Source organism: Phyllobates terribilis, unplaced genomic scaffold (assembly GCF_046119375.1).
Source record: "Phyllobates terribilis strain yellow unplaced genomic scaffold, ASM4611937v1 Scaffold_9__5_contigs__length_417890890, whole genome shotgun sequence".
Taxonomy (NCBI): domain Eukaryota; kingdom Metazoa; phylum Chordata; class Amphibia; order Anura; family Dendrobatidae; genus Phyllobates; species Phyllobates terribilis.
The window spans coordinates 300570360-300595259 of NW_027362769.1; the positions used below are offsets into that span (position 1 = coordinate 300570360).

The following is a 24900-nucleotide window of genomic DNA, read 5'->3' on the forward strand; positions in this document are numbered from 1 at the left end:
GAATCAGAAAAGAAATAGGACAGATTGAATTCAAAGCCATGCATGCATAGCTCAATCTCTTAACTGCATTGTTAATGTACCATCTTAACTACGCAGCCAACTTGCCTGCATGAACATGTAGAAACCAGACGATAGTACTATAGCAGCTTTCTTGAAAGAGAAAAGAATCAACTTTCATGCTTGAAGTATACACCATTTTGCCTAAAATGAAAGCCAATCTTGTCAAATGGAAAGAAGCAGATTATACCGACAAGGATGGGACTCAAACCCATGCATGCAGAGCACAATGGATTAGCAGTCCATCGCCTTAACCATTCGGCCACCTCGTCTACATGACCAAGTCTAAATTAGGAGGTAAGATCTCATGAGGATTTTAAGCTGTCATGGTGTTTTTGCTGAAGATTGTATAAAGGCTTTTGGCAGTGTGGCCTCATCTCATCTCCTAGAGTATCTATTGTCTAAAGTTAGATTAGGACAAACCTTATCAGAAATGAACCAGTGCAAAGGGTTTTAATAGCAACTTATCAATCATTCCTAATTGTTTCTACTTTTGGCACTGCAGCGGCATTCTTTCAATCTGTCTATTCTGTCTCATGACTGGGAAGCAAAACAAGTCCCAATTTCCAGCTGTGATAAAAGATGGATCATTTAATTATGGAACTTCAAATCCCAAGCCCTTGTTCTCGATACAGCTTCTGTCGCATTCTGCAAATTTGTCATGGTCCTTTTCGAGAATGCTCTTCAAAAAATACTCGGTTTCTTAATTGCCATGACTGAGAGCGACATCTTATTCAATGCTTCTGCTGTGCGTGGAATGGAACTGAAGCTCAATGTTGTTTTGCTCAATTAACCACTTGAAATTATCGATTAGTGACTAAATCTTCCCTGGCTTTCCCGTCCTCACCAGCTTGTGGTGCTGTGGCTTAGTTGGTTAAAGTGCCTGTCTAGTAAACAGGCAGATCCTGAGTTCAAATCTCAGCAGTGCCTTCTTTTCATCTTCTCAGTATGAAGCTTTCTATCCTCATAGTGGGACAACATCAAATTGGCCTTTGCTAAGTCTCTGTGATAGTGCAATAGTGGGAGTAAGAATCTGCTATAAGTGCTAAAGAGGAAGAAAGATGGAATCAAGCATGAAAAAAGTAAAACCAGTGGATTTTATTTTACTATTTTGAAATGCCTCCTCCTTACGTATCTGACTCTCTAAGCAAAGTTTGATAGCAGCCTTCTTGAATGGTAGAAGATTTAAACTTTCATGTTTGAAGAATTCATTGCTTAGGCAGAAAATAAAACCTTGAGCTGGAAACTTAAAAGAATCAGAAAAGAAATAGGACAGATTGAATTCAAAGCCATGCATGCATAGCTCAATCTCTTAACTGCATTGTTAATGTATCATCTTAACTATGCAGCCAACTTGCTTGCATGAACATGTAGAAACCAGACGATAGTACTCTAGCAGCTTTCTTGAAAGAGAAAAGAATCAACTTTCATGCTTGAAGTATACACCATTTTGCCTAAAAATGAAAGTCAATCTTGTCAAAGTGAAAGAAGCAGATTATACCGATGAGGATGAGATTCAAACCCATGCATGCAGAGCACAATGGATTAGCAGTCCATCGCCTTAACCACTCGGCCCCCTCGTCTACATGACCAAGTTAAAATTAGGAGGTAAGATCTCATGAGGATTTTAAGCTGTCAGGGTGTTTTTGCTGAAGATTGTATAAAGGCTTTTGGCAGTGTGGCCTCATCTCATCTCCTAGAGTATCTATTGTCTAAAGTTAGATTAGGACAAACCTTATCAGAAATGAACCAGTGCAAAGGGTTTTAATAGCAACTTATCAATCATTCCTAATTGTTTCTACTTTTGGCACTGCAGCGGCATTCTTTCAATCTGTCTATTCTGTCTCATGACTGGGAAGCAAAACAAGTCCCAATTTCCAGCTGTGATAAAAGATGGATCATTTAATTATGGAACTTCAAATCCCAAGCCCTTGTTCTCGATACAGCTTCTGTCGCATTCTGCAAATTTGTCATGGTCCTTTTCGAGAATGCTCTTCAAAAAATACTCGGTTTCTTAATTGCCATGACTGAGAGCGACATCTTATTCAATGCTTCTGCTGTGCGTGGAATGGAACTGAAGCTCAATGTTGTTTTGCTCAATTAACCACTTGAAATTATCGATTAGTGACTAAATCTTCCCTGGCTTTCCCGTCCTCACCAGCTTGTGGTGCTGTGGCTTAGTTGGTTAAAGCGCCTGTCTAGTAAACAGGAGATCCTGAGTTCAAATCTCAGCAGTGCCTTCTTTTCATCTTCTCAGTATGAAGCTTTCTATCCTCATAGTGGGACAACATCAAATTGGCCTTTGCTAAGTCTCTGTGATAGTGCAATAGTGGGAGTAAGAATCTGCTATAAGTGCTAAAGAGGAAGAAAGATGGAATCAAGCATGAAAAAAGTAAAACCAGTGGATTTTATTTTACTATTTTGAAATGCCTCCTCCTTACGTATCTGACTCTCTAAGCAAAGTTTGATAGCAGCCTTCTTGAATGGTAGAAGATTTAAACTTTCATGTTTGAAGAATTCATTGCTTGGGCAGAAAATAAAACCTTGAGCTGGAAACTTAAAAGAATCAGAAAAGAAATAGGACAGATTGAATTCAAAGCCATGCATGCATAGCTCAATCTCTTAACTGCATTGCTAATGTACCATCTTAACTACGCAGCCAACTTGCCTGCATGAACATGTAGAAACCAGACGATAGTACTATAGCAGCTTTCTTGAAAGAGAAAAGAATCAACTTTCATGCTTGAAGTATACACCATTTTGCCTAAAATGAAAGCCAATCTTGTCAAATGGAAAGAAGCAGATTATACCGACAAGGATGGGACTCAAACCCATGCATGCAGAGCACAATGGATTAGCAGTCCATCGCCTTAACCATTCGGCCACCTCGTCTACATGACCAAGTCTAAATTAGGAGGTAAGATCTCATGAGGATTTTAAGCTGTCATGGTGTTTTTGCTGAAGATTGTATAAAGGCTTTTGGCAGTGTGGCCTCATCTCATCTCCTAGAGTATCTATTGTCTAAAGTTAGATTAGGACAAACCTTATCAGAAATGAACCAGTGCAAAGGGTTTTAATAGCAACTTATCAATCATTCCTAATTGTTTCTACTTTTGGCACTGCAGCGGCATTCTTTCAATCTGTCTATTCTGTCTCATGACTGGGAAGCAAAACAAGTCCCAATTTCCAGCTGTGATAAAAGATGGATCATTTAATTATGGAACTTCAAATCCCAAGCCCTTGTTCTCGATACAGCTTCTGTCGCATTCTGCAAATTTGTCATGGTCCTTTTCGAGAATGCTCTTCAAAAAATACTCGGTTTCTTAATTGCCATGACTGAGAGCGACATCTTATTCAATGCTTCTGCTGTGCGTGGAATGGAACTGAAGCTCAATGTTGTTTTGCTCAATTAACCACTTGAAATTATCGATTAGTGACTAAATCTTCCCTGGCTTTCCCGTCCTCACCAGCTTGTGGTGCTGTGGCTTAGTTGGTTAAAGCGCCTGTCTAGTAAACAGGAGATCCTGAGTTCAAATCTCAGCAGTGCCTTCTTTTCATCTTCTCAGTATGAAGCTTTCTATCCTCATAGTGGGACAACATCAAATTGGCCTTTGCTAAGTCTCTGTGATAGTGCAATAGTGGGAGTAAGAATCTGCTATAAGTGCTAAAGAGGAAGAAAGATGGAATCAAGCATGAAAAAAGTAAAACCAGTGGATTTTATTTTACTATTTTGAAATGCCTCCTCCTTACGTATCTGACTCTCTAAGCAAAGTTTGATAGCAGCCTTCTTGAATGGTAGAAGATTTAAACTTTCATGTTTGAAGAATTCATTGCTTAGGCAGAAAATAAAACCTTGAGCTGGAAACTTAAAAGAATCAGAAAAGAAATAGGACAGATTGAATTCAAAGCCATGCATGCATAGCTCAATCTCTTAACTGCATTGTTAATGTATCATCTTAACTATGCAGCCAACTTGCTTGCATGAACATGTAGAAACCAGACGATAGTACTCTAGCAGCTTTCTTGAAAGAGAAAAGAATCAACTTTCATGCTTGAAGTATACACCATTTTGCCTAAAAATGAAAGTCAATCTTGTCAAAGTGAAAGAAGCAGATTATACCGATGAGGATGAGATTCAAACCCATGCATGCAGAGCACAATGGATTAGCAGTCCATCGCCTTAACCACTCGGCCCCCTCGTCTACATGACCAAGTTAAAATTAGGAGGTAAGATCTCATGAGGATTTTAAGCTGTCAGGGTGTTTTTGCTGAAGATTGTATAAAGGCTTTTGGCAGTGTGGCCTCATCTCATCTCCTAGAGTATCTATTGTCTAAAGTTAGATTAGGACAAACCTTATCAGAAATGAACCAGTGCAAAGGGTTTTAATAGCAACTTATCAATCATTCCTAATTGTTTCTACTTTTGGCACTGCAGCGGCATTCTTTCAATCTGTCTATTCTGTCTCATGACTGGGAAGCAAAACAAGTCCCAATTTCCAGCTGTGATAAAAGATGGATCATTTAATTATGGAACTTCAAATCCCAAGCCCTTGTTCTCGATACAGCTTCTGTCGCATTCTGCAAATTTGTCATGGTCCTTTTCGAGAATGCTCTTCAAAAAATACTCGGTTTCTTAATTGCCATGACTGAGAGCGACATCTTATTCAATGCTTCTGCTGTGCGTGGAATGGAACTGAAGCTCAATGTTGTTTTGCTCAATTAACCACTTGAAATTATCGATTAGTGACTAAATCTTCCCTGGCTTTCCCGTCCTCACCAGCTTGTGGTGCTGTGGCTTAGTTGGTTAAAGCGCCTGTCTAGTAAACAGGAGATCCTGAGTTCAAATCTCAGCAGTGCCTTCTTTTCATCTTCTCAGTATGAAGCTTTCTATCCTCATAGTGGGACAACATCAAATTGGACTTTGCTAAGTCTCTGTGATAGTGCAATAGTGGGAGTAAGAATCTGCTATAAGTGCTAAAGAGGAAGAAAGATGGAATCAAGCATGAAAAAAGTAAAACCAGTGGATTTTATTTTACTATTTTGAAATGCCTCCTCCTTACGTATCTGACTCTCTAAGCAAAGTTTGATAGCAGCCTTCTTGAATGGTAGAAGATTTAAACTTTCATGTTTGAAGAATTCATTGCTTGGGCAGAAAATAAAACCTTGAGCTGGAAACTTAAAAGAATCAGAAAAGAAATAGGACAGATTGAATTCAAAGCCATGCATGCATAGCTCAATCTCTTAACTGCATTGTTAATGTACCATCTTAACTACGCAGCCAACTTGCCTGCATGAACATGTAGAAACCAGACGATAGTACTATAGCAGCTTTCTTGAAAGAGAAAAGAATCAACTTTCATGCTTGAAGTATACACCATTTTGCCTAAAATGAAAGCCAATCTTGTCAAATGGAAAGAAGCAGATTATACCGACGAGGATGGGATTCGAACCCATGCATGCAGAGCACAATGGATTAGCAGTCCATCGCCTTAACCACTCGGCCACCTCGTCTACATGACCAAGTCTAAATTAGGAGGTAAGATCTCATGAGGATTTTAAGCTGTCAGGGTGTTTTTGCTGAAGATTGTATAAAGGCTTTTGGCAGTGTGGCCTCATCTCATCTCCTAGAGTATCTATTGTCTAAAGTTAGATTAGGACAAACCTTATCAGAAATGAACCAGTGCAAAGGGTTTTAATAGCAACTTATCAATCATTCCTAATTGTTTCTACTTTTGGCACTGCAGCGGCATTCTTTCAATCTGTCTATTCTGTCTCATGACTGGGAAGCAAAACAAGTCCCAATTTCCAGCTGTGATAAAAGATGGATCATTTAATTATGGAACTTCAAATCCCAAGCCCTTGTTCTCGATACAGCTTCTGTCGCATTCTGCAAATTTGTCATGGTCCTTTTCGAGAATGCTCTTCAAAAAATACTCGGTTTCTTAATTGCCATGACTGAGAGCGACATCTTATTCAATGCTTCTGCTGTGCGTGGAATGGAACTGAAGCTCAATGTTGTTTTGCTCAATTAACCACTTGAAATTATCGATTAGTGACTAAATCTTCCCTGGCTTTCCTGTCCTCACCAGCTTGTGGTGCTGTGGCTTAGTTGGTTAAAGCGCCTGTCTAGTAAACAGGAGATCCTGAGTTCAAATCTCAGCAGTGCCTTCTTTTCATCTTCTCAGTATGAAGCTTTCTATCCTCATAGTGGGACAACATCAAATTGGCCTTTGCTAAGTCTCTGTGATAGTGCAATAGTGGGAGTAAGAATCTGCTATAAGTGCTAAAGAGGAAGAAAGATGGAATCAATCATGAAAAAAGTAAAACCAGTGGATTTTATTTTACTATTTTGAAATGCCTCCTCCTTACGTATCTGACTCTCTAAGCAAAGTTTGATAGCAGCCTTCTTGAATGGTAGAAGATTTAAACTTTCATGTTTGAAGAATTCATTGCTTGGGCAGAAAATAAAACCTTGAGCTGGAAACTTAAAAGAATCAGAAAAGAAATAAGACAGATTGAATTCAAAGCCATGCATGCATAGCTCAATCTCTTAACTGCATTGTTAATGTACCATCTTAACTACGCAGCCAACTTGCCTGCATGAACATGTAGAAACCAGACGATAGTACTATAGCAGCTTTCTTGAAAGAGAAAATAATCAACTTTCATGCTTGAAGTATACACCATTTTGCCTAAAATGAAAGCCAATCTTGTCAAATGGAAAGAAGTAGATTATATCGACGAGGATGGGATTCGAACCCATGCATGCAGAGCACAATGGATTAGCAGTCCATCGCCTTAACCACTCGGCCACCTCGTCTACATGACCAAGTCTAAATTAGGAGGTAAGATCTCATGAGGATTTTAAGCTGTCAGGGTGTTTTTGCTGAAGATTGTATAAAGGCTTTTGGCAGTGTGGCCTCATCTCATCTCCTAGAGTATCTATTGTCTAAAGTTAGATTAGGACAAACCTTATCAGAAATGAACCAGTGCAAAGGGTTTTAATAGCAACTTATCAATCATTCCTAATTGTTTCTACTTTTGGCACTGCAGCGGCATTCTTTCAATCTGTCTATTCTGTCTCATGACTGGGAAGCAAAACAAGTCCCAATTTCCAGCTGTGATAAAAGATGGATCATTTAATTATGGAACTTCAAATCCCAAGCCCTTGTTCTCGATACAGCTTCTGTCGCATTCTGCAAATTTGTCATGGTCCTTTTCGAGAATGCTCTTCAAAAAATACTCGGTTTCTTAATTGCCATGACTGAGAGCGACATCTTATTCAATGCTTCTGCTGTGCGTGGAATGGAACTGAAGCTCAATGTTGTTTTGCTCAATTAACCACTTGAAATTATCGATTAGTGACTAAATCTTCCCTGGCTTTCCTGTCCTCACCAGCTTGTGGTGCTGTGGCTTAGTTGGTTAAAGCGCCTGTCTAGTAAACAGGAGATCCTGAGTTCAAATCTCAGCAGTGCCTTCTTTTCATCTTCTCAGTATGAAGCTTTCTATCCTCATAGTGGGACAACATCAAATTGGCCTTTGCTAAGTCTCTGTGATAGTGCAATAGTGGGAGTAAGAATCTTTTATCAGTGCTAAAGAGGAAGAAAGATGGAATCAAGCATGAAAAAAGTAAAACCAGTGGATTTTATTTTACTATTTTGAAATGCCTCCTCCTTACGTATCTGACTCTCTAAGCAAAGTTTGATAGCAGCCTTCTTGAATGGTAGAAGATTTAAACTTTCATGTTTGAAGAATTCATTGCTTGGGCAGAAAATAAAACCTTGAGCTGGAAACTTAAAAGAATCAGAAAAGAAATAGGACAGATTGAATTCAAAGCCATGCATGCATAGCTCAATCTCTTAACTGCATTGTTAATGTATCATCTTAACTATGCAGCCAACTTGCCTGCATGAACATGTAGAAACCAGACGATAGTACTATAGCAGCTTTCTTGAAAGAGAAAAGAAACAACTTTCATGCTTGAAGTATACACCATTTTGCCTAAAATGAAAGCCAATCTTGTCAAATGGAAAGAAGCAGATTATACCGACGAGGATGGGATTCGAACCCATGCATGCAGAGCACAATGGATTAGCAGTCCATCGCCTTAACCACTCGGCCACCTCGTCTACATGACCAAGTCTAAATTAGGAGGTAAGATCTCATGAGGATTTTAAGCTGTCAGGGTGTTTTTGCTGAAGATTGTATAAAGGCTTTTGGCAGTGTGGCCTCATCTCATCTCCTAGAGTATCTATTGTCTGAAGTTAGATTAGGACAAACTTTATCAGAAATGATCCAGTGCAAAGGGTTTTAATAGCAACTTATCAATCATTCCTAATTGTTTCTACTTTTGGCACTGCAGCGGCATTCTTTCAATCTGTCTATTCTGTCTCATGACTGGGAAGCAAAACAAGTCCCAATTTCCAGCTGTGATAAAAGATGGATCATTTAATTATGGAACTTCAAATCCCAAGCCCTTGTTCTCGATACAGCTTCTGTCGCATTCTGCAAATTTGTCATGGTCCTTTTCGAGAATGCTCTTCAAAAAGTACTCGGTTTCTTAATTGCCATGACTGAGAGCGACATCTTATTCAATGCTTCTGCTGTGCGTGGAATGGAACTGAAGCTCAATGTTGTTTTGCTCAATTAACCACTTGAAATTATCGATTAGTGACAAAATTTTCCCTGGTTTTCCCGTCCTCACCAGCTTGTGGTGCTGTGGCTTAGTTGGTTAAAGTGCCTGTCTAGTAAACAGGAGATCCTGAGTTCAAATCTCAGCAGTGCCTTCTTTTCATCTTCTCAGTATGAAGCTTTCCATCCTCATAGTGGGACAACATCAAATTGGCCTTTGCTAAGTCTCTGTGATAGTGCAATAGTGGGAGTAAGAATCTGCTATAAGTGCTAAAGAGGAAGAAATATGGAATCAAGCATGAAAAAAGTAAAACCAGTGGATTTTATTTTACTATTTTGAAATGCCTCCTCCTTACGTATCTGACTCTCTAAGCAAAGTTTGATAGCAGCCTTCTTGAATGGTAGAAGATTTAAACTTTCATGTTTGAAGAATTCATTGCTTGGGCAGAAAATAAAACCTTGAGCTGGAAACTTAAAAGAATCAGAAAAGAAATAGGACAGATTGAATTCAAAGCCATGCATGCATAGCTCAATCTCTTAACTGCATTGTTAATGTACCATCTTAACTATGCAGCCAACTTGCCTGCATGAACATGTAGAAACCAGACGATAGTACTATAGCAGCTTTCTTGAAAGAGAAAAGAAACAACTTTCATGCTTGAAGTATACACCATTTTGCCTAAAATGAAAGCCAATCTTGTCAAATGGAAAGAAACAGATTATACCGACGAGGATGGGATTCGAACCCATGCATGCAGAGCACAATGGATTAGCAGTCCATCGCCTTAACCACTCGGCCACCTCGTCTACATGACCAAGTCTAAATTAGGAGGTAAGATCTCATGAGGATTTTAAGCTGTCAGGGTGTTTTTGCTGAAGATTGTATAAAGGCTTTTGGCAGTGTGGCCTCATCTCATCTCCTAGAGTATCTATTGTCTGAAGTTAGATTAGGACAAACTTTATCAGAAATGAACCAGTGCAAAGGGTTTTAATAGCAACTTATCAATCATTCCTAATTGTTTCTACTTTTGGCACTGCAGCGGCATTCTTTCAATCTGTCTATTCTGTCTCATGACTGGGAAGCAAAACAAGTCCCAATTTCCAGCTGTGATAAAAGATGGATCATTTAATTATGGAACTTCAAATCCCAAGCCCTTGTTCTCGATACAGCTTCTGTCGCATTCTGCAAATTTGTCATGGTCCTTTTCGAGAATGCTCTTCAAAAAGTACTCGGTTTCTTAATTGCCATGACTGAGAGCGACATCTTATTCAATGCTTCTGCTGTGCGTGGAATGGAACTGAAGCTCAATGTTGTTTTGCTCAATTAACCACTTGAAATTATCGATTAGTGACAAAATTTTCCCTGGCTTTCCCGTCCTCACCAGCTTGTGGTGCTGTGGCTTAGTTGGTTAAAGTGCCTGTCTAGTAAACAGGAGATCCTGAGTTCAAATCTCAGCAGTGCCTTCTTTTCATCTTCTCAGTATGAAGCTTTCCATCCTCATAGTGGGACAACATCAAATTGGCCTTTGCTAAGTCTCTGTGATAGTGCAATAGTGGGAGTAAGAATCTGCTATTAGTGCTAAAGAGGAAGAAAGATGGAATCAAGCATGAAAAAAGTAAAACCAGTGGATTTTATTTTACTATTTTGAAATGCCTCCTCCTTACGTATCTGACTCTCTAAGCAAAGTTTGATAGCAGCCTTCTTGAATGGTAGAAGATTTAAACTTTCATGTTTGAAGAATTCATTGCTTGGGCAGAAAATAAAACCTTGAGCTGGAAACTTAAAAGAATCAGAAAAGAAATAGGACAGATTGAATTCAAAGCCATGCATGCATAGCTCAATCTCTTAACTGCATTGTTAATGTACCATCTTAACTACGCAGCCAACTTGCCTGCATGAACATGTAGAAACCAGACGATAGTACTATAGCAGCTTTCTTGAAAGAGAAAAGAATCAACTTTCATGCTTGAAGTATACACCATTTTGCCTAAAATGAAAGCCAATCTTGTCAAATGGAAAGAAGCAGATTATACCAACGAGGATGGGATTCGAACCAATGCATGCAGAGCACAATGGATTAGCAGTCCATCGCCTTAACCACTCGGCCACCTCGTCTACATGACCAAGTCTAAATTAGGAGGTAAGATCTCATGAGGATTTTAAGCTGTCAGGGTGTTTTTGCTGAAGATTGTATAAAGGCATTTGGCAGTGTGGCCTCATCTCATCTCCTAGAGTATCTATTGTCTAAAGTTAGATTAGGACAAACCTTATCAGAAATGAACCAGTGCAAAGGGTTTTAATAGCAACTTATCAATCATTCCTAATTGTTTCTACTTTTGGCACTGCAGCGGCATTCTTTCAATCTGTCTATTCTGTCTCATGACTGGGAAGCAAAACAAGTCCCAATTTCCAGCTGTGATGAAAGATGGATCATTTAATTATGGAACTTCAAATCCCAAGCCCTTGTTCTCGATACAGCTTCTGTCGCATTCTGCAAATTTGTCATGGTCCTTTTCGAGAATGCTCTACAAAAAATACTCGGTTTCTTAATTGCCATGACTGAGAGCGACATCTTATTCAATGCTTCTGCTGTGCGTGGAATGGAGCTGAAGCTCAATGTTGTTTTGCTCAATTAACCACTTGAAATTATCGATTAGTGACAAAATTTTCCCTGGCTTTCCCGTCCTCACCAGCTTGTGGTGCTGTGGCTTAGTTGGTTAAAGTGCCTGTCTAGTAAACAGGAGATCCTGAGTTCAAATCTCAGCAGTGCCTTCTTTTCATCTTCTCAGTATGAAGCTTTACATCCTCATAGTGGGACAACATCAAATTGGCCTTTGCTAAGTCTCTGTGACAGTGCAATAGTGGGAGTAAGAATCTGCTATAAGTGCTAAAGAGGAAGAAAGATGGAATCAAGCATGAAAAAAGTAAAACCAGTGGATTTTATTTTACTATTTTGAAATGCCTCCTCCTTACGTATCTGACTCTCTAAGCAAAGTTTGATAGCAGCCTTCTTGAATGGTAGAAGATTTAAACTTTCATGTTTGAAGAATTCATTGCTTGGGCAGAAAATAAAACCTTGAGCTGGAAACTTAAAAGAATCAGAAAAGAAATAGGACAGATTGAATTCAAAGCCATGCATGCATAGCTCAATCTCTTAACTGCATTGTTAATGTACCATCTTAACTACGCAGCCAACTTGCCTGCATGAACATGTAGAAACCAGACGATAGTACTATAGCAGCTTTCTTGAAAGAGAAAAGAATCAACTTTCATGCTTGAAGTATACACCATTTTGCCTAAAATGAAAGCCAATCTTGTCAAATGGAAAGAAGCAGATTATACCAACGAGGATGGGATTCGAACCAATGCATGCAGAGCACAATGGATTAGCAGTCCATCGCCTTAACCACTCGGCCACATCGTCTACATGACCAAGTCTACATTAGGAGGTAAGATCTCATGAGGATTTTAAGCTGTCATGGTGTTTTTGCTGAAGATTGTATAAAGGCTTTTGGCAGTGTGGCCTCATCTCATCTCCTAGAGTATCTATTGTCTAAAGTTAGATTAGGACAAACCTTATCAGAAATGAACCAGTGCAAAGGGTTTTAATAGCAACTTATCAATCATTCCTAATTGTTTCTACTTTTGGCACTGCAGCGGCATTCTTTCAATCTGTCTATTCTGTCTCATGACTGGGAAGCAAAACAAGTCCCAATTTCCAGCTGTGATAAAAGATGGATCATTTAATTATGGAACTTCAAATCCCAAGCCCTTGTTCTCGATACAGCTTCTGTCGCATTCTGCAAATTTGTCATGGTCCTTTTCGAGAATGCTCTTCAAAAAATACTCGGTTTCTTAATTGCCATGACTGAGAGCGACATCTTATTCAATGCTTCTGCTGTGCGTGGAATGGAACTGAAGCTCAATGTTGTTTTGCTCAATTAACCACTTGAAATTATCGATTAGTGACTAAATCTTCCCTGGCTTTCCCGTCCTCACCAGCTTGTGGTGCTGTGGCTTAGTTGGTTAAAGCGCCTGTCTAGTAAACAGGAGATCCTGAGTTCAAATCTCAGCAGTGCCTTCTTTTCATCTTCTCAGTATGAAGCTTTCTATCCTCATAGTGGGACAACATCAAATTGGCCTTTGCTAAGTCTCTGTGATAGTGCAATAGTGGGAGTAAGAATCTGCTATAAGTTCTAAAGAGGAAGAAAGATGGAATCAAGCATGAAAAAAGTAAAACCAGTGGATTTTATTTTACTATTTTGAAATGCCTCCTCCTTACGTATCTGACTCTCTAAGCAAAGTTTGATAGCAGCCTTCTTGAATGGTAGAAGATTTAAACTTTCATGTTTGAAGAATTCATTGCTTGGGCAGAAAATAAAACCTTGAGCTGGAAACTTAAAAGAATCAGAAAAGAAATAGGACAGATTGAATTCAAAGCCATGCATGCATAGCTCAATCTCTTAACTGCATTGTTAATGTATCATCTTAACTATGCAGCTAACTTGCTTGCATGAACATGTAGAAACCAGACGATAGTACTCTAGCAGCTTTCTTGAAAGAGAAAAGAATCAACTTTCATGCTTGAAGTATACACCATTTTGCCTAAAAATGAAAGTCAATCTTGTCAAAGTGAAAGAAGCAGATTATACCGATGAGGATGAGATTCAAACCCATGCATGCAGAGCACAATGGATTAGCAGTCCATCGCCTTAACCACTCGGCCCCCTCGTCTACATGACCAAGTTAAAATTAGGAGGTAAGATCTCATGAGGATTTTAAGCTGTCAGGGTGTTTTTGCTGAAGATTGTATAAAGGCTTTTGGCAGTGTGGCCTCATCTCATCTCCTAGAGTATCTATTGTCTAAAGTTAGATTAGGACAAACCTTATCAGAAATGAACCAGTGCAAAGGGTTTTAATAGCAACTTATCAATCATTCCTAATTGTTTCTACTTTTGGCACTGCAGCGGCATTCTTTCAATCTGTCTATTCTGTCTCATGACTGGGAAGCAAAACAAGTCCCAATTTCCAGCTGTGATAAAAGATGGATCATTTAATTATGGAACTTCAAATCCCAAGCCCTTGTTCTCGATACAGCTTCTGTCGCATTCTGCAAATTTGTCATGGTCCTTTTCGAGAATGCTCTTCAAAAAATACTCGGTTTCTTAATTGCCATGACTGAGAGCGACATCTTATTCAATGCTTCTGCTGTGCGTGGAATGGAACTGAAGCTCAATGTTGTTTTGCTCAATTAACCACTTGAAATTATCGATTAGTGACTAAATCTTCCCTGGCTTTCCCGTCCTCACCAGCTTGTGGTGCTGTGGCTTAGTTGGTTAAAGCGCCTGTCTAGTAAACAGGAGATCCTGAGTTCAAATCTCAGCAGTGCCTTCTTTTCATCTTCTCAGTATGAAGCTTTCTATCCTCATAGTGGGACAACATCAAATTGGCCTTTGCTAAGTCTCTGTGATAGTGCAATAGTGGGAGTAAGAATCTGCTATAAGTGCTAAAGAGGAAGAAAGATGGAATCAAGCATGAAAAAAGTAAAACCAGTGGATTTTATTTTACTATTTTGAAATGCCTCCTCCTTACGTATCTGACTCTCTAAGCAAAGTTTGATAGCAGCCTTCTTGAATGGTAGAAGATTTAAACTTTCATGTTTGAAGAATTCATTGCTTGGGCAGAAAATAAAACCTTGAGCTGGAAACTTAAAAGAATCAGAAAAGAAATAGGACAGATTGAATTCAAAGCCATGCATGCATAGCTCAATCTCTTAACTGCATTGTTAATGTACCATCTTAACTATGCAGCCAACTTGCCTGCATGAACATGTAGAAACCAGACGATAGTACTATAGCAGCTTTCTTGAAAGAGAAAAGAAACAACTTTCATGCTTGAAGTATACACCATTTTGCCTAAAATGAAAGCCAATCTTGTCAAATGGAAAGAAACAGATTATACCGACGAGGATGGGATTCGAACCCATGCATGCAGAGCACAATGGATTAGCAGTCCATCGCCTTAACCACTCGGCCACCTCGTCTACATGACCAAGTCTAAATTAGGAGGTAAGATCTCATGAGGATTTTAAGCTGTCAGGGTGTTTTTGCTGAAGATTGTATAAAGGCTTTTGGCAGTGTGGCCTCATCTCATCTCCTAGAGTATCTATTGTCTGAAGTTAGATTAGGACAAACTTTATCAGAAATGAACCAGTGCAAAGGGTTTTAATAGCAACTTATCAATCATTCCTAATTGTTTCTACTTTTGGCACTGCAGCGGCATTCTTTCAATCTGTCTATTCTGTCTCATGACTGGGAAGCAAAACAAGTCCCAATTTCCAGCTGTGATAAAAGATGGATCATTTAATTATGGAACTTCAAATCCCAAGCCCTTGTTCTCGATACAGCTTCTGTCGCATTCTGCAAATTTGTCATGGTCCTTTTCGAGAATGCTCTTCAAAAAGTACTCGGTTTCTTAATTGCCATGACTGAGAGCGACATCTTATTCAATGCTTCTGCTGTGCGTGGAATGGAGCTGAAGCTCAATGTTGTTTTGCTCAATTAACCACTTGAAATTATCGATTAGTGACAAAATTTTCCCTGGCTTTCCCGTCCTCACCAGCTTGTGGTGCTGTGGCTTAGTTGGTTAAAGTGCCTGTCTAGTAAACAGGAGATCCTGAGTTCAAATCTCAGCAGTGCCTTCTTTTCATCTTCTCAGTATGAAGCTTTACATCCTCATAGTGGGACAACATCAAATTGGCCTTTGCTAAGTCTCTGTGACAGTGCAATAGTGGGAGTAAGAATCTGCTATAAATGCTAAAGAGGAAGAAAGATGGAATCAAGCATGAAAAAAGTAAAACCAGTGGATTTTATTTTACTATTTTGAAATGCCTCCTCCTTACGTATCTGACTCTCTAAGCAAAGTTTGATAGCAGCCTTCTTGAATGGTAGAAGATTTAAACTTTCATGTTTGAAGAATTCATTGCTTGGGCAGAAAATAAAACCTTGAGCTGGAAACTTAAAAGAATCAGAAAAGAAATAGGACAGATTGAATTCAAAGCCATGCATGCATAGCTCAATCTCTTAACTGCATTGTTAATGTACCATCTTAACTACGCAGCCAACTTGCCTGCATGAACATGTAGAAACCAGACGATAGTACTATAGCAGCTTTCTTGAAAGAGAAAAGAAACAACTTTCATGCTTGAAGTATACACCATTTTGCCTAAAATGAAAGCCAATCTTGTCAAATGGAAAGAAACAGATTATACCGACGAGGATGGGATTCGAACCCATGCATGCAGAGCACAATGGATTAGCAGTCCATCGCCTTAACCACTCGGCCACCTCGTCTACATGACCAAGTCTAAATTAGGAGGTAAGATCTCATGAGGATTTTAAGCTGTCAGGGTGTTTTTGCTGAAGATTGTATAAAGGCTTTTGGCAGTGTGGCCTCATCTCATCTCCTAGAGTATCTATTGTCTGAAGTTAGATTAGGACAAACTTTATCAGAAATGAACCAGTGCAAAGGGTTTTAATAGCAACTTATCAATCATTCCTAATTGTTTCTACTTTTGGCACTGCAGCGGCATTCTTTCAATCTGTCTATTCTGTCTCATGACTGGGAAGCAAAACAAGTCCCAATTTCCAGCTGTGATAAAAGATGGATCATTTAATTATGGAACTTCAAATCCCAAGCCCTTGTTCTCGATACAGCTTCTGTCGCATTCTGCAAATTTGTCATGGTCCTTTTCGAGAATGCTCTTCAAAAAGTACTCGGTTTCTTAATTGCCATGACTGAGAGCGACATCTTATTCAATGCTTCTGCTGTGCGTGGAATGGAGCTGAAGCTCAATGTTGTTTTGCTCAATTAACCACTTGAAATTATCGATTAGTGACAAAATTTTCCCTGGCTTTCCCGTCCTCACCAGCTTGTGGTGCTGTGGCTTAGTTGGTTAAAGTGCCTGTCTAGTAAACAGGAGATCCTGAGTTCAAATCTCAGCAGTGCCTTCTTTTCATCTTCTCAGTATGAAGCTTTACATCCTCATAGTGGGACAACATCAAATTGGCCTTTGCTAAGTCTCTGTGACAGTGCAATAGTGGGAGTAAGAATCTGCTATAAGTGCTAAAGAGGAAGAAAGATGGAATCAAGCATGAAAAAAGTAAAACCAGTGGATTTTATTTTACTATTTTGAAATGCCTCCTCCTTACGTATCTGACTCTCTAAGCAAAGTTTGATAGCAGCCTTCTTGAATGGTAGAAGATTTAAACTTTCATGTTTGAAGAATTCATTGCTTGGGCAGAAAATAAAACCTTGAGCTGGAAACTTAAAAGAATCAGAAAAGAAATAGGACAGATTGAATTCAAAGCCATGCATGCATAGCTCAATCTCTTAACTGCATTGTTAATGTACCATCTTAACTACGCAGCCAACTTGCCTGCATGAACATGTAGAAACCAGACGATAGTACTATAGCAGCTTTCTTGAAAGAGAAAAGAATCAACTTTCATGCTTGAAGTATACACCATTTTGCCTAAAATGAAAGCCAATCTTGTCAAATGGAAAGAAGCAGATTATACCAACGAGGATGGGATTCGAACCAATGCATGCAGAGCACAATGGATTAGCAGTCAATCGCCTTAACCACTCGGCCACATCGTCTACATGACCAAGTCTACATTAGGAGGTAAGATCTCATGAGGATTTTAAGCTGTCATGGTGTTTTTGCTGAAGATTGTATAAAGGCTTTTGGCAGTGTGGCCTCATCTCATCTCCTAGAGTATCTATTGTCTAAAGTTAGATTAGGACAAACCTTATCAGAAATGAACCAGTGCAAAGGGTTTTAATAGCAACTTATCAATCATTCCTAATTGTTTCTACTTTTGGCACTGCAGCGGCATTCTTTCAATCTGTCTATTCTGTCTCATGACTGGGAAGCAAAACAAGTCCCAATTTCCAGCTGTGATAAAAGATGGATCATTTAATTATGGAACTTCAAATCCCAAGCCCTTGTTCTCGATACAGCTTCTGTCGCATTCTGCAAATTTGTCATGGTCCTTTTCGAGAATGCTCTTCAAAAAATACTCGGTTTCTTAATTGCCATGACTGAGAGCGACATCTTATTCAATGCTTCTGCTGTGCGTGGAATGGAACTGAAGCTCAATGTTGTTTTGCTCAATTAACCACTTGAAATTATCGATTAGTGACTAAATCTTCCCTGGCTTTCCCGTCCTCACCAGCTTGTGGTGCTGTGGCTTAGTTGGTTAAAGCGCCTGTCTAGTAAACAGGAGATCCTGAGTTCAAATCTCAGCAGTGCCTTCTCTTCATCTTCTCAGTATGAAGCTTTCTATCCTCATAGTGGGACAACATCAAATTGGCCTTTGCTAAGTCTCTGTGATAGTGCAATAGTGGGAGTAAGAATCTGCTTTAAGTGCTAAAGAGGAAGAAAGATGGAATCAAGCATGAAAAAAGTAAAACCAGTGGATTTTATTTTACTATTTTGAAATGCCTCCTCCTTACGTATCTGACTCTCTAAGCAAAGTTTGATAGCAGCCTTCTTGAATGGTAGAAGATTTAAACTTTCATGTTTGAAGAATTCATTGCTTGGGCAGAAAATAAAACCTTGAGCTGGAAACTTAAAAGAATCAGAAAAGAAATAGGACAGATTGAATTCAAAGCCATGCATGCATAGCTCAATCTCTTAACTGCATTGTTAATGTACCATCTTAACTATGCAGCCAACTTGCCTGCATGAACATGTAGAAACCAGACGATAGTACTATAGCAGCTTTCTTGAAAGAGAAAAGAAACAACTTTCATGCTTGAAGTATACACCATTTTGCCTAAAATGAAAGCCAATCTTGTCAAATGGAAAGAAACAGATTATACCGACGAGGATGGGATTCGAACCCATGCATGCAGAGCACAATGGATTAGCAGTCCATCGCCTTAACCACTCGGCCACCTCGTCTACATGACCAAGTCTAAATTAGGAGGTAAGATCTCATGAGGATTTTAAGCTGTCAGGGTGTTTTTGCTGAAGATTGTATAAAGGCTTTTGGCAGTGTGGCCTCATCTCATCTCCTAGAGTATCTATTGTCTGAAGTTAGATTAGGACAAACTTTATCAGAAATGAACCAGTGCAAAGGGTTTTAATAGCAACTTATCAATCATTCCTAATTGTTTCTACTTTTGGCACTGCAGCGGCATTCTTTCAATCTGTCTATTCTGTCTCATGACTGGGAAGCAAAACAAGTCCCAAATTCCAGCTGTGATAAAAGATGGATCATTTAATTATGGAACTTCAAATCCCAAGCCCTTGTTCTCGATACAGCTTCTGTCGCATTCTGCAAATTTGTCATGGTCCTTTTCGAGAATGCTCTTCAAAAAGTACTCGGTTTCTTAATTGCCATGACTGAGAGCGACATCTTATTCAATGCTTCTGCTGTGCGTGGAATGGAGCTGAAGCTCAATGTTGTTTTGCTCAATTAACCACTTGAAATTATCGATTAGTGACAAAATTTTCCCTGGCTTTCCCGTCCTCACCAGCTTGTGGTGCTGTGGCTTAGTTGGTTAAAGTGCCTGTCTAGTAAACAGGAGATCCTGAGTTCAAATCTCAGCAGTGCCTTCTTTTCATCTTCTCAGTATGAAGCTTTACATCCTCATAGTGGGACAACATCAAATTGGCCTTTGCTAAGTCTCTGTGACAGTGCAATAGTGGGAGTAAGAATCTGCTATAAGTGCTAAAGAGGAAGAAAGATGGAATCAAGCATGAAAAAAGTAAAACCAGTGGATTTTATTTTACTATTTTGAAATGCCTCCTCCTTACGTATCTGACTCTCTAAGCAAAGTTTGATAGCAGCCTTCTTGAATGGTAGAAGATTTAAACTTTCATGTTTGAAGAATTCATTGCTTGGGCAGAAAATAAAACCTTGAGCTGGAAACTTAAAAGAATCAGAAAAGAAATAGGACAGATTGAATTCAAAGCCATGCATGCATAGCTCAATCTCTTAACTGCATTGTTAATGTACCATCTTAACTACGCAGCCAACTTGCCTGCATGAACATGTAGAAACCAGACGATAGTACTATAGCAGCTTTCTTGAAAGAGAAAAGAATCAACTTTCATGCTTGAAGTATACACCATTTTGCCTAAAATGAAAGCCAATCTTGTCAAATGGAAAGAAGCAGATTATACCAACGAGGATGGGATTCGAACCAATGCATGCAGAGCACAATGGATTAGCAGTCCATCGCCTTAACCACTCGGCCACATCGTCTACATGACCAAGTCTACATTAGGAGGTAAGATCTCATGAGGATTTTAAGCTGTCATGGTGTTTTTGCTGAAGATTGTATAAAGGCTTTTGGCAGTGTGGCCTCATCTCATCTCCTAGAGTATCTATTGTCTAAAGTTAGATTAGGACAAACCTTATCAGAAATGAACCAGTGCAAAGGGTTTTAATAGCAACTTATCAATCATTCCTAATTGTTTCTACTTTTGGCACTGCAGCGGCATTCTTTCAATCTGTCTATTCTGTCTCATGACTGGGAAGCAAAACAAGTCCCAATTTCCAGCTGTGATAAAAGATGGATCATTTAATTATGGAACTTCAAATCCCAAGCCCTTGTTCTCGATACAGCTTCTGTCGCATTCTGCAAATTTGTCATGGTCCTTTTCGAGAATGCTCTTCAAAAAATACTCGGTTTCTTAATTGCCATGACTGAGAGCGACATCTTATTCAATGCTTCTGCTGTGCGTGGAATGGAACTGAAGCTCAATGTTGTTTTGCTCAATTAACCACTTGAAATTATCGATTAGTGACTAAATCTTCCCTGGCTTTCCCGTCCTCACCAGCTTGTGGTGCTGTGGCTTAGCTGGTTAAAGCGCCTGTCTAATAAACAGGAGATCCTGAGTTCAAATCTCAGCAGTGCCTTCTTTTCATCTTCTCAGTATGAAGCTTTCTATCCTCATAGTGGGACAACATCAAATTGGCCTTTGCTAAGTCTCTGTGATAGTGCAATAGTGGGAGTAAGAATCTGCTATAAGTTCTAAAGAGGAAGAAAGATGGAATCAAGCATGAAAAAAGTAAAACCAGTGGATTTTATTTTACTATTTTGAAATGCCTCCTCCTTACGTATCTGACTCTCTAAGCAAAGTTTGATAGCAGCCTTCTTGAATGGTAGAAGATTTAAACTTTCATGTTTGAAGAATTCATTGCTTGGGCAGAAAATAAAACCTTGAGCTGGAAACTTAAAAGAATCAGAAAAGAAATAGGACAGATTGAATTCAAAGCCATGCATGCATAGCTCAATCTCTTAACTGCATTGTTAATGTATCATCTTAACTATGCAGCTAACTTGCTTGCATGAACATGTAGAAACCAGACGATAGTACTCTAGCAGCTTTCTTGAAAGAGAAAAGAATCAACTTTCATGCTTGAAGTATACACCATTTTGCCTAAAAATGAAAGTCAATCTTGTCAAAGTGAAAGAAGCAGATTATACCGATGAGGATGAGATTCAAACCCATGCATGCAGAGCACAATGGATTAGCAGTCCATCGCCTTAACCACTCGGCCCCCTCGTCTACATGACCAAGTTAAAATTAGGAGGTAAGATCTCATGAGGATTTTAAGCTGTCAGGGTGTTTTTGCTGAAGATTGTATAAAGGCTTTTGGCAGTGTGGCCTCATCTCATCTCCTAGAGTATCTATTGTCTAAAGTTAGATTAGGACAAACCTTATCAGAAATGAACCAGTGCAAAGGGTTTTAATAGCAACTTATCAATCATTCCTAATTGTTTCTACTTTTGGCACTGCAGCGGCATTCTTTCAATCTGTCTATTCTGTCTCATGACTGGGAAGCAAAACAAGTCCCAATTTCCAGCTGTGATAAAAGATGGATCATTTAATTATGGAACTTCAAATCCCAAGCCCTTGTTCTCGATACAGCTTCTGTCGCATTCTGCAAATTTGTCATGGTCCTTTTCGAGAATGCTCTTCAAAAAATACTCGGTTTCTTAATTGCCATGACTGAGAGCGACATCTTATTCAATGCTTCTGCTGTGCGTGGAATGGAACTGAAGCTCAATGTTGTTTTGCTCAATTAACCACTTGAAATTATCGATTAGTGACTAAATCTTCCCTGGCTTTCCCGTCCTCACCAGCTTGTGGTGCTGTGGCTTAGTTGGTTAAAGCGCCTGTCTAGTAAACAGGAGATCCTGAGTTCAAATTTCAGCAGTGCCTTCTTTTCATCTTCTCAGTATGAAGCTTTCTATCCTCATAGTGGGACAACATCAAATTGGCCTTTGCTAAGTCTCTGTGATAGTGCAATAGTGGGAGTAAGAATCTGCTATAAGTGCTAAAGAGGAAGAAAGATGGAATCAAGCATGAAAAAAGTAAAACCAGTGGATTTTATTTTACTATTTTGAAATGCCTCCTCCTTACGTATCTGACTCTCTAAGCAAAGTTTGATAGCAGCCTTCTTGAATGGTAGAAGATTTAAACTTTCATGTTTGAAGAATTCATTGCTTGGGCAGAAAATAAAACCTTGAGCTGGAAACTTAAAAGAATCAGAAAAGAAATAGGACAGATTGAATTCAAAGCCATGCATGCATAGCTCAATCTCTTAACTGCATTGTTAATGTACCATCTTAACTACGCAGCCAACTTGCCTGCATGAACATGTAGAAACCAGACGATAGTACTATAGCAGCTTTCTTGAAAGAGAAAAGAATCAACTTTCATGCTTGAAGTATACACCATTTTGCCTAAAATGAAAGCCAATCTTGTCAAATGGAAAGAAAAAGATTATACCGACAAGGATGGGACTCGAACCCATGCATGCAGAGCACAATGGATTAGCAGTCCATCGCCTTAACCATTCGGCCACCTCGTCTACATGACCAAGTCTAAATTAGGAGGTAAGATCTCATGAGGATTTTAAGCTGTCAGGGTGTTTTTGCTGAAGATTGTATAAAGGCTTTTGGCAGTGTGGCCTCATCTCATCTCCTAGAGTATCTATTGTCTAAAGTTAGATTAGGACAAACTTTATCAGAAATGAACCAGTGCAAAGGGTTTTAATAGCAACTTATCAATCATTCCTAATTGTTTCTACTTTTGGCACTGCAGCGGCATTCTTTCAATCTGTCTATTCTGTCTCATGACTGGGAAGCAAAACAAGTCCCAATTTCCAGCTGTGATAAAAGATGGATCATTTAATTATGGAACTTCAAATCCCAAGCCCTTGTTCTCGATACAGCTTCTGTCGCATTCTGCAAATTTGTCATGGTCCTTTTCGAGAATGCTCTTCAAAAAGTACTCGGTTTCTTAATTGCCATGACTGAGAGCGACATCTTATTCAATGCTTCTGCTGTGCGTGGAATGGAACTGAAGCTCAATGTTGTTTTGCTCAATTAACCACTTGAAATTATCGATTAGTGACTAAATTTTCCCTGGCTTTCCCGTCCTCACCAGCTTGTGGTGCTGTGGCTTAGTTGGTTAAAGTGCCTGTCTAGTAAACAGGAGATCCTGAGTTCAAATCTCAGCAGTGCCTTCTTTTCATCTTCTCAGTATGAAGCTTTCCATCCTCATAGTGGGACAACATCAAATTGGCCTTTGCTAAGTCTCTGTGATAGTGCAATAGTGGGAGTAAGAATCTGCTATTAGTGCTAAAGAGGAAGAAAGATGGAATCAAGCATGAAAAAAGTAAAACCAGTGGATTTTATTTTACTATTTTGAAATGCCTCCTCCTTACGTATCTGACTCTCTAAGCAAAGTTTGATAGCAGCCTTCTTGAATGGTAGAAGATTTAAACTTTCATGTTTGAAGAATTCATTGCTTGGGCAGAAAATAAAACCTTGAGCTGGAAACTTAAAAGAATCAGAAAAGAAATAGGACAGATTGAATTCAAAGCCATGCATGCATAGCTCAATCTCTTAACTGCATTGTTAATGTACCATCTTAACTACGCAGCCAACTTGCCTGCATGAACATGTAGAAACCAGACGATAGTACTATAGCAGCTTTCTTGAAAGAGAAAAGAATCAACTTTCATGCTTGAAGTATACACCATTTTGCCTAAAATGAAAGCCAATCTTGTCAAATGGAAAGAAGCAGATTATACCGACAAGGATGGGACTCGAACCCATGCATGCAGAGCACAATGGATTAGCAGTCCATCGCCTTAACCATTCGGCCACCTCGTCTACATGACCAAGTCTAAATTAGGAGGTAAGATCTCATGAGGATTTTAAGCTGTCAGGGTGTTTTTGCTGAAGATTGTATAAAGGCTTTTGGCAGTGTGGCCTCATCTCATCTCCTAGAGTATCTATTGTCTAAAGTTAGATTAGGACAAACCTTATCAGAAATGAACCAGTGCAAAGGGTTTTAATAGCAACTTATCAATCATTCCTAATTGTTTCTACTTTTGGCACTGCAGCGGCATTCTTTCAATCTGTCTATTCTGTCTCATGACTGGGAAGCAAAACAAGTCCCAATTTCCAGCTGTGATAAAAGATGGATCATTTAATTATGGAACTTCAAATCCCAAGCCCTTGTTCTCGATACAGCTTCTGTCGCATTCTGCAAATTTGTCATGGTCCTTTTCGAGAATGCTCTTCAAAAAATACTCGGTTTCTTAATTGCCATGACTGAGAGCGACATCTTATTCAATGCTTCTGCTGTGCGTGGAATGGAACTGAAGCTCAATGTTGTTTTGCTCAATTAACCACTTGAAATTATCGATTAGTGACTAAATCTTCCCTGGCTTTCCCGTCCTCACCAGCTTGTGGTGCTGTGGCTTAGTTGGTTAAAGCGCCTGTCTAGTAAACAGGAGATCCTGAGTTCAAATCTCAGCAGTGCCTTCTTTTCATCTTCTCAGTAAGAAGCTTTCTATCCTCATAGTGGGACAACATCAAATTGGCCTTTGCTAAGTCTCTGTGATAGTGCAATAGTGGGAGTAAGAATCTGCTATAAGTGCTAAAGAGGAAGAAAGATGGAATCAAGCATGAAAAAAGTAAAACCAGTGGATTTTATTTTACTATTTTGAAATGCCTCCTCCTTACGTATCTGACTCTCTAAGCAAAGTTTGATAGCAGCCTTCTTGAATGGTAGAAGATTTAAACTTTCATGTTTGAAGAATTCATTGCTTGGGCAGAAAATAAAACCTTGAGCTGGAAACTTAAAAGAATCAGAAAAGAAATAGGACAGA

The 24900-nt window shown here is 39.2% G+C and overlaps 31 non-coding genes across 31 annotated transcripts; 19 read left to right on the forward strand and 12 right to left on the reverse strand.

Moving 5' to 3' along the window:
* Positions 1 to 247: 247 nt before the first annotated feature.
* TRNAS-GCU (transfer RNA serine (anticodon GCU)) lies at positions 248 to 329 on the reverse strand. Its single transcript has one exon. It is a non-coding gene; the product is annotated as a tRNA-Ser (tRNA).
* Positions 330 to 912: 583 nt separating this feature from the next.
* Positions 913 to 987, forward strand: TRNAT-AGU (transfer RNA threonine (anticodon AGU)). Its single transcript has one exon. It is a non-coding gene; the product is annotated as a tRNA-Thr (tRNA).
* A 1236-nt stretch (positions 988 to 2223) lies between these two features.
* TRNAT-AGU (transfer RNA threonine (anticodon AGU)) lies at positions 2224 to 2297 on the forward strand. Its single transcript has one exon. It is a non-coding gene; the product is annotated as a tRNA-Thr (tRNA).
* A 570-nt stretch (positions 2298 to 2867) lies between these two features.
* On the reverse strand, positions 2868 to 2949 carry TRNAS-GCU (transfer RNA serine (anticodon GCU)). Its single transcript has one exon. It is a non-coding gene; the product is annotated as a tRNA-Ser (tRNA).
* Positions 2950 to 3532: 583 nt separating this feature from the next.
* TRNAT-AGU (transfer RNA threonine (anticodon AGU)) lies at positions 3533 to 3606 on the forward strand. The gene has a single exon. It is a non-coding gene; the product is annotated as a tRNA-Thr (tRNA).
* Positions 3607 to 4842: 1236 nt separating this feature from the next.
* On the forward strand, positions 4843 to 4916 carry TRNAT-AGU (transfer RNA threonine (anticodon AGU)). The gene has a single exon. It is a non-coding gene; the product is annotated as a tRNA-Thr (tRNA).
* A 570-nt stretch (positions 4917 to 5486) lies between these two features.
* TRNAS-GCU (transfer RNA serine (anticodon GCU)) lies at positions 5487 to 5568 on the reverse strand. Its single transcript has one exon. It is a non-coding gene; the product is annotated as a tRNA-Ser (tRNA).
* Positions 5569 to 6151: 583 nt separating this feature from the next.
* On the forward strand, positions 6152 to 6225 carry TRNAT-AGU (transfer RNA threonine (anticodon AGU)). The gene has a single exon. It is a non-coding gene; the product is annotated as a tRNA-Thr (tRNA).
* Positions 6226 to 6795: 570 nt separating this feature from the next.
* Positions 6796 to 6877, reverse strand: TRNAS-GCU (transfer RNA serine (anticodon GCU)). The gene has a single exon. It is a non-coding gene; the product is annotated as a tRNA-Ser (tRNA).
* Positions 6878 to 7460: 583 nt separating this feature from the next.
* Positions 7461 to 7534, forward strand: TRNAT-AGU (transfer RNA threonine (anticodon AGU)). The gene has a single exon. It is a non-coding gene; the product is annotated as a tRNA-Thr (tRNA).
* A 570-nt stretch (positions 7535 to 8104) lies between these two features.
* Positions 8105 to 8186, reverse strand: TRNAS-GCU (transfer RNA serine (anticodon GCU)). Its single transcript has one exon. It is a non-coding gene; the product is annotated as a tRNA-Ser (tRNA).
* Positions 8187 to 8769: 583 nt separating this feature from the next.
* Positions 8770 to 8843, forward strand: TRNAT-AGU (transfer RNA threonine (anticodon AGU)). The gene has a single exon. It is a non-coding gene; the product is annotated as a tRNA-Thr (tRNA).
* Positions 8844 to 9413: 570 nt separating this feature from the next.
* On the reverse strand, positions 9414 to 9495 carry TRNAS-GCU (transfer RNA serine (anticodon GCU)). The gene has a single exon. It is a non-coding gene; the product is annotated as a tRNA-Ser (tRNA).
* A 583-nt stretch (positions 9496 to 10078) lies between these two features.
* Positions 10079 to 10152, forward strand: TRNAT-AGU (transfer RNA threonine (anticodon AGU)). The gene has a single exon. It is a non-coding gene; the product is annotated as a tRNA-Thr (tRNA).
* A 570-nt stretch (positions 10153 to 10722) lies between these two features.
* TRNAS-GCU (transfer RNA serine (anticodon GCU)) lies at positions 10723 to 10804 on the reverse strand. The gene has a single exon. It is a non-coding gene; the product is annotated as a tRNA-Ser (tRNA).
* A 583-nt stretch (positions 10805 to 11387) lies between these two features.
* TRNAT-AGU (transfer RNA threonine (anticodon AGU)) lies at positions 11388 to 11461 on the forward strand. The gene has a single exon. It is a non-coding gene; the product is annotated as a tRNA-Thr (tRNA).
* Positions 11462 to 12696: 1235 nt separating this feature from the next.
* On the forward strand, positions 12697 to 12770 carry TRNAT-AGU (transfer RNA threonine (anticodon AGU)). The gene has a single exon. It is a non-coding gene; the product is annotated as a tRNA-Thr (tRNA).
* A 1236-nt stretch (positions 12771 to 14006) lies between these two features.
* Positions 14007 to 14080, forward strand: TRNAT-AGU (transfer RNA threonine (anticodon AGU)). The gene has a single exon. It is a non-coding gene; the product is annotated as a tRNA-Thr (tRNA).
* Positions 14081 to 14650: 570 nt separating this feature from the next.
* TRNAS-GCU (transfer RNA serine (anticodon GCU)) lies at positions 14651 to 14732 on the reverse strand. The gene has a single exon. It is a non-coding gene; the product is annotated as a tRNA-Ser (tRNA).
* A 583-nt stretch (positions 14733 to 15315) lies between these two features.
* TRNAT-AGU (transfer RNA threonine (anticodon AGU)) lies at positions 15316 to 15389 on the forward strand. The gene has a single exon. It is a non-coding gene; the product is annotated as a tRNA-Thr (tRNA).
* A 570-nt stretch (positions 15390 to 15959) lies between these two features.
* Positions 15960 to 16041, reverse strand: TRNAS-GCU (transfer RNA serine (anticodon GCU)). The gene has a single exon. It is a non-coding gene; the product is annotated as a tRNA-Ser (tRNA).
* A 583-nt stretch (positions 16042 to 16624) lies between these two features.
* TRNAT-AGU (transfer RNA threonine (anticodon AGU)) lies at positions 16625 to 16698 on the forward strand. The gene has a single exon. It is a non-coding gene; the product is annotated as a tRNA-Thr (tRNA).
* A 1235-nt stretch (positions 16699 to 17933) lies between these two features.
* On the forward strand, positions 17934 to 18007 carry TRNAT-AGU (transfer RNA threonine (anticodon AGU)). Its single transcript has one exon. It is a non-coding gene; the product is annotated as a tRNA-Thr (tRNA).
* A 570-nt stretch (positions 18008 to 18577) lies between these two features.
* TRNAS-GCU (transfer RNA serine (anticodon GCU)) lies at positions 18578 to 18659 on the reverse strand. The gene has a single exon. It is a non-coding gene; the product is annotated as a tRNA-Ser (tRNA).
* A 583-nt stretch (positions 18660 to 19242) lies between these two features.
* TRNAT-AGU (transfer RNA threonine (anticodon AGU)) lies at positions 19243 to 19316 on the forward strand. The gene has a single exon. It is a non-coding gene; the product is annotated as a tRNA-Thr (tRNA).
* Positions 19317 to 20551: 1235 nt separating this feature from the next.
* TRNAI-AAU (transfer RNA isoleucine (anticodon AAU)) lies at positions 20552 to 20625 on the forward strand. The gene has a single exon. It is a non-coding gene; the product is annotated as a tRNA-Ile (tRNA).
* A 1236-nt stretch (positions 20626 to 21861) lies between these two features.
* TRNAT-AGU (transfer RNA threonine (anticodon AGU)) lies at positions 21862 to 21935 on the forward strand. Its single transcript has one exon. It is a non-coding gene; the product is annotated as a tRNA-Thr (tRNA).
* A 570-nt stretch (positions 21936 to 22505) lies between these two features.
* On the reverse strand, positions 22506 to 22587 carry TRNAS-GCU (transfer RNA serine (anticodon GCU)). Its single transcript has one exon. It is a non-coding gene; the product is annotated as a tRNA-Ser (tRNA).
* A 583-nt stretch (positions 22588 to 23170) lies between these two features.
* Positions 23171 to 23244, forward strand: TRNAT-AGU (transfer RNA threonine (anticodon AGU)). Its single transcript has one exon. It is a non-coding gene; the product is annotated as a tRNA-Thr (tRNA).
* Positions 23245 to 23814: 570 nt separating this feature from the next.
* TRNAS-GCU (transfer RNA serine (anticodon GCU)) lies at positions 23815 to 23896 on the reverse strand. The gene has a single exon. It is a non-coding gene; the product is annotated as a tRNA-Ser (tRNA).
* Positions 23897 to 24479: 583 nt separating this feature from the next.
* On the forward strand, positions 24480 to 24553 carry TRNAT-AGU (transfer RNA threonine (anticodon AGU)). Its single transcript has one exon. It is a non-coding gene; the product is annotated as a tRNA-Thr (tRNA).
* Positions 24554 to 24900: the final 347 nt, after the last annotated feature.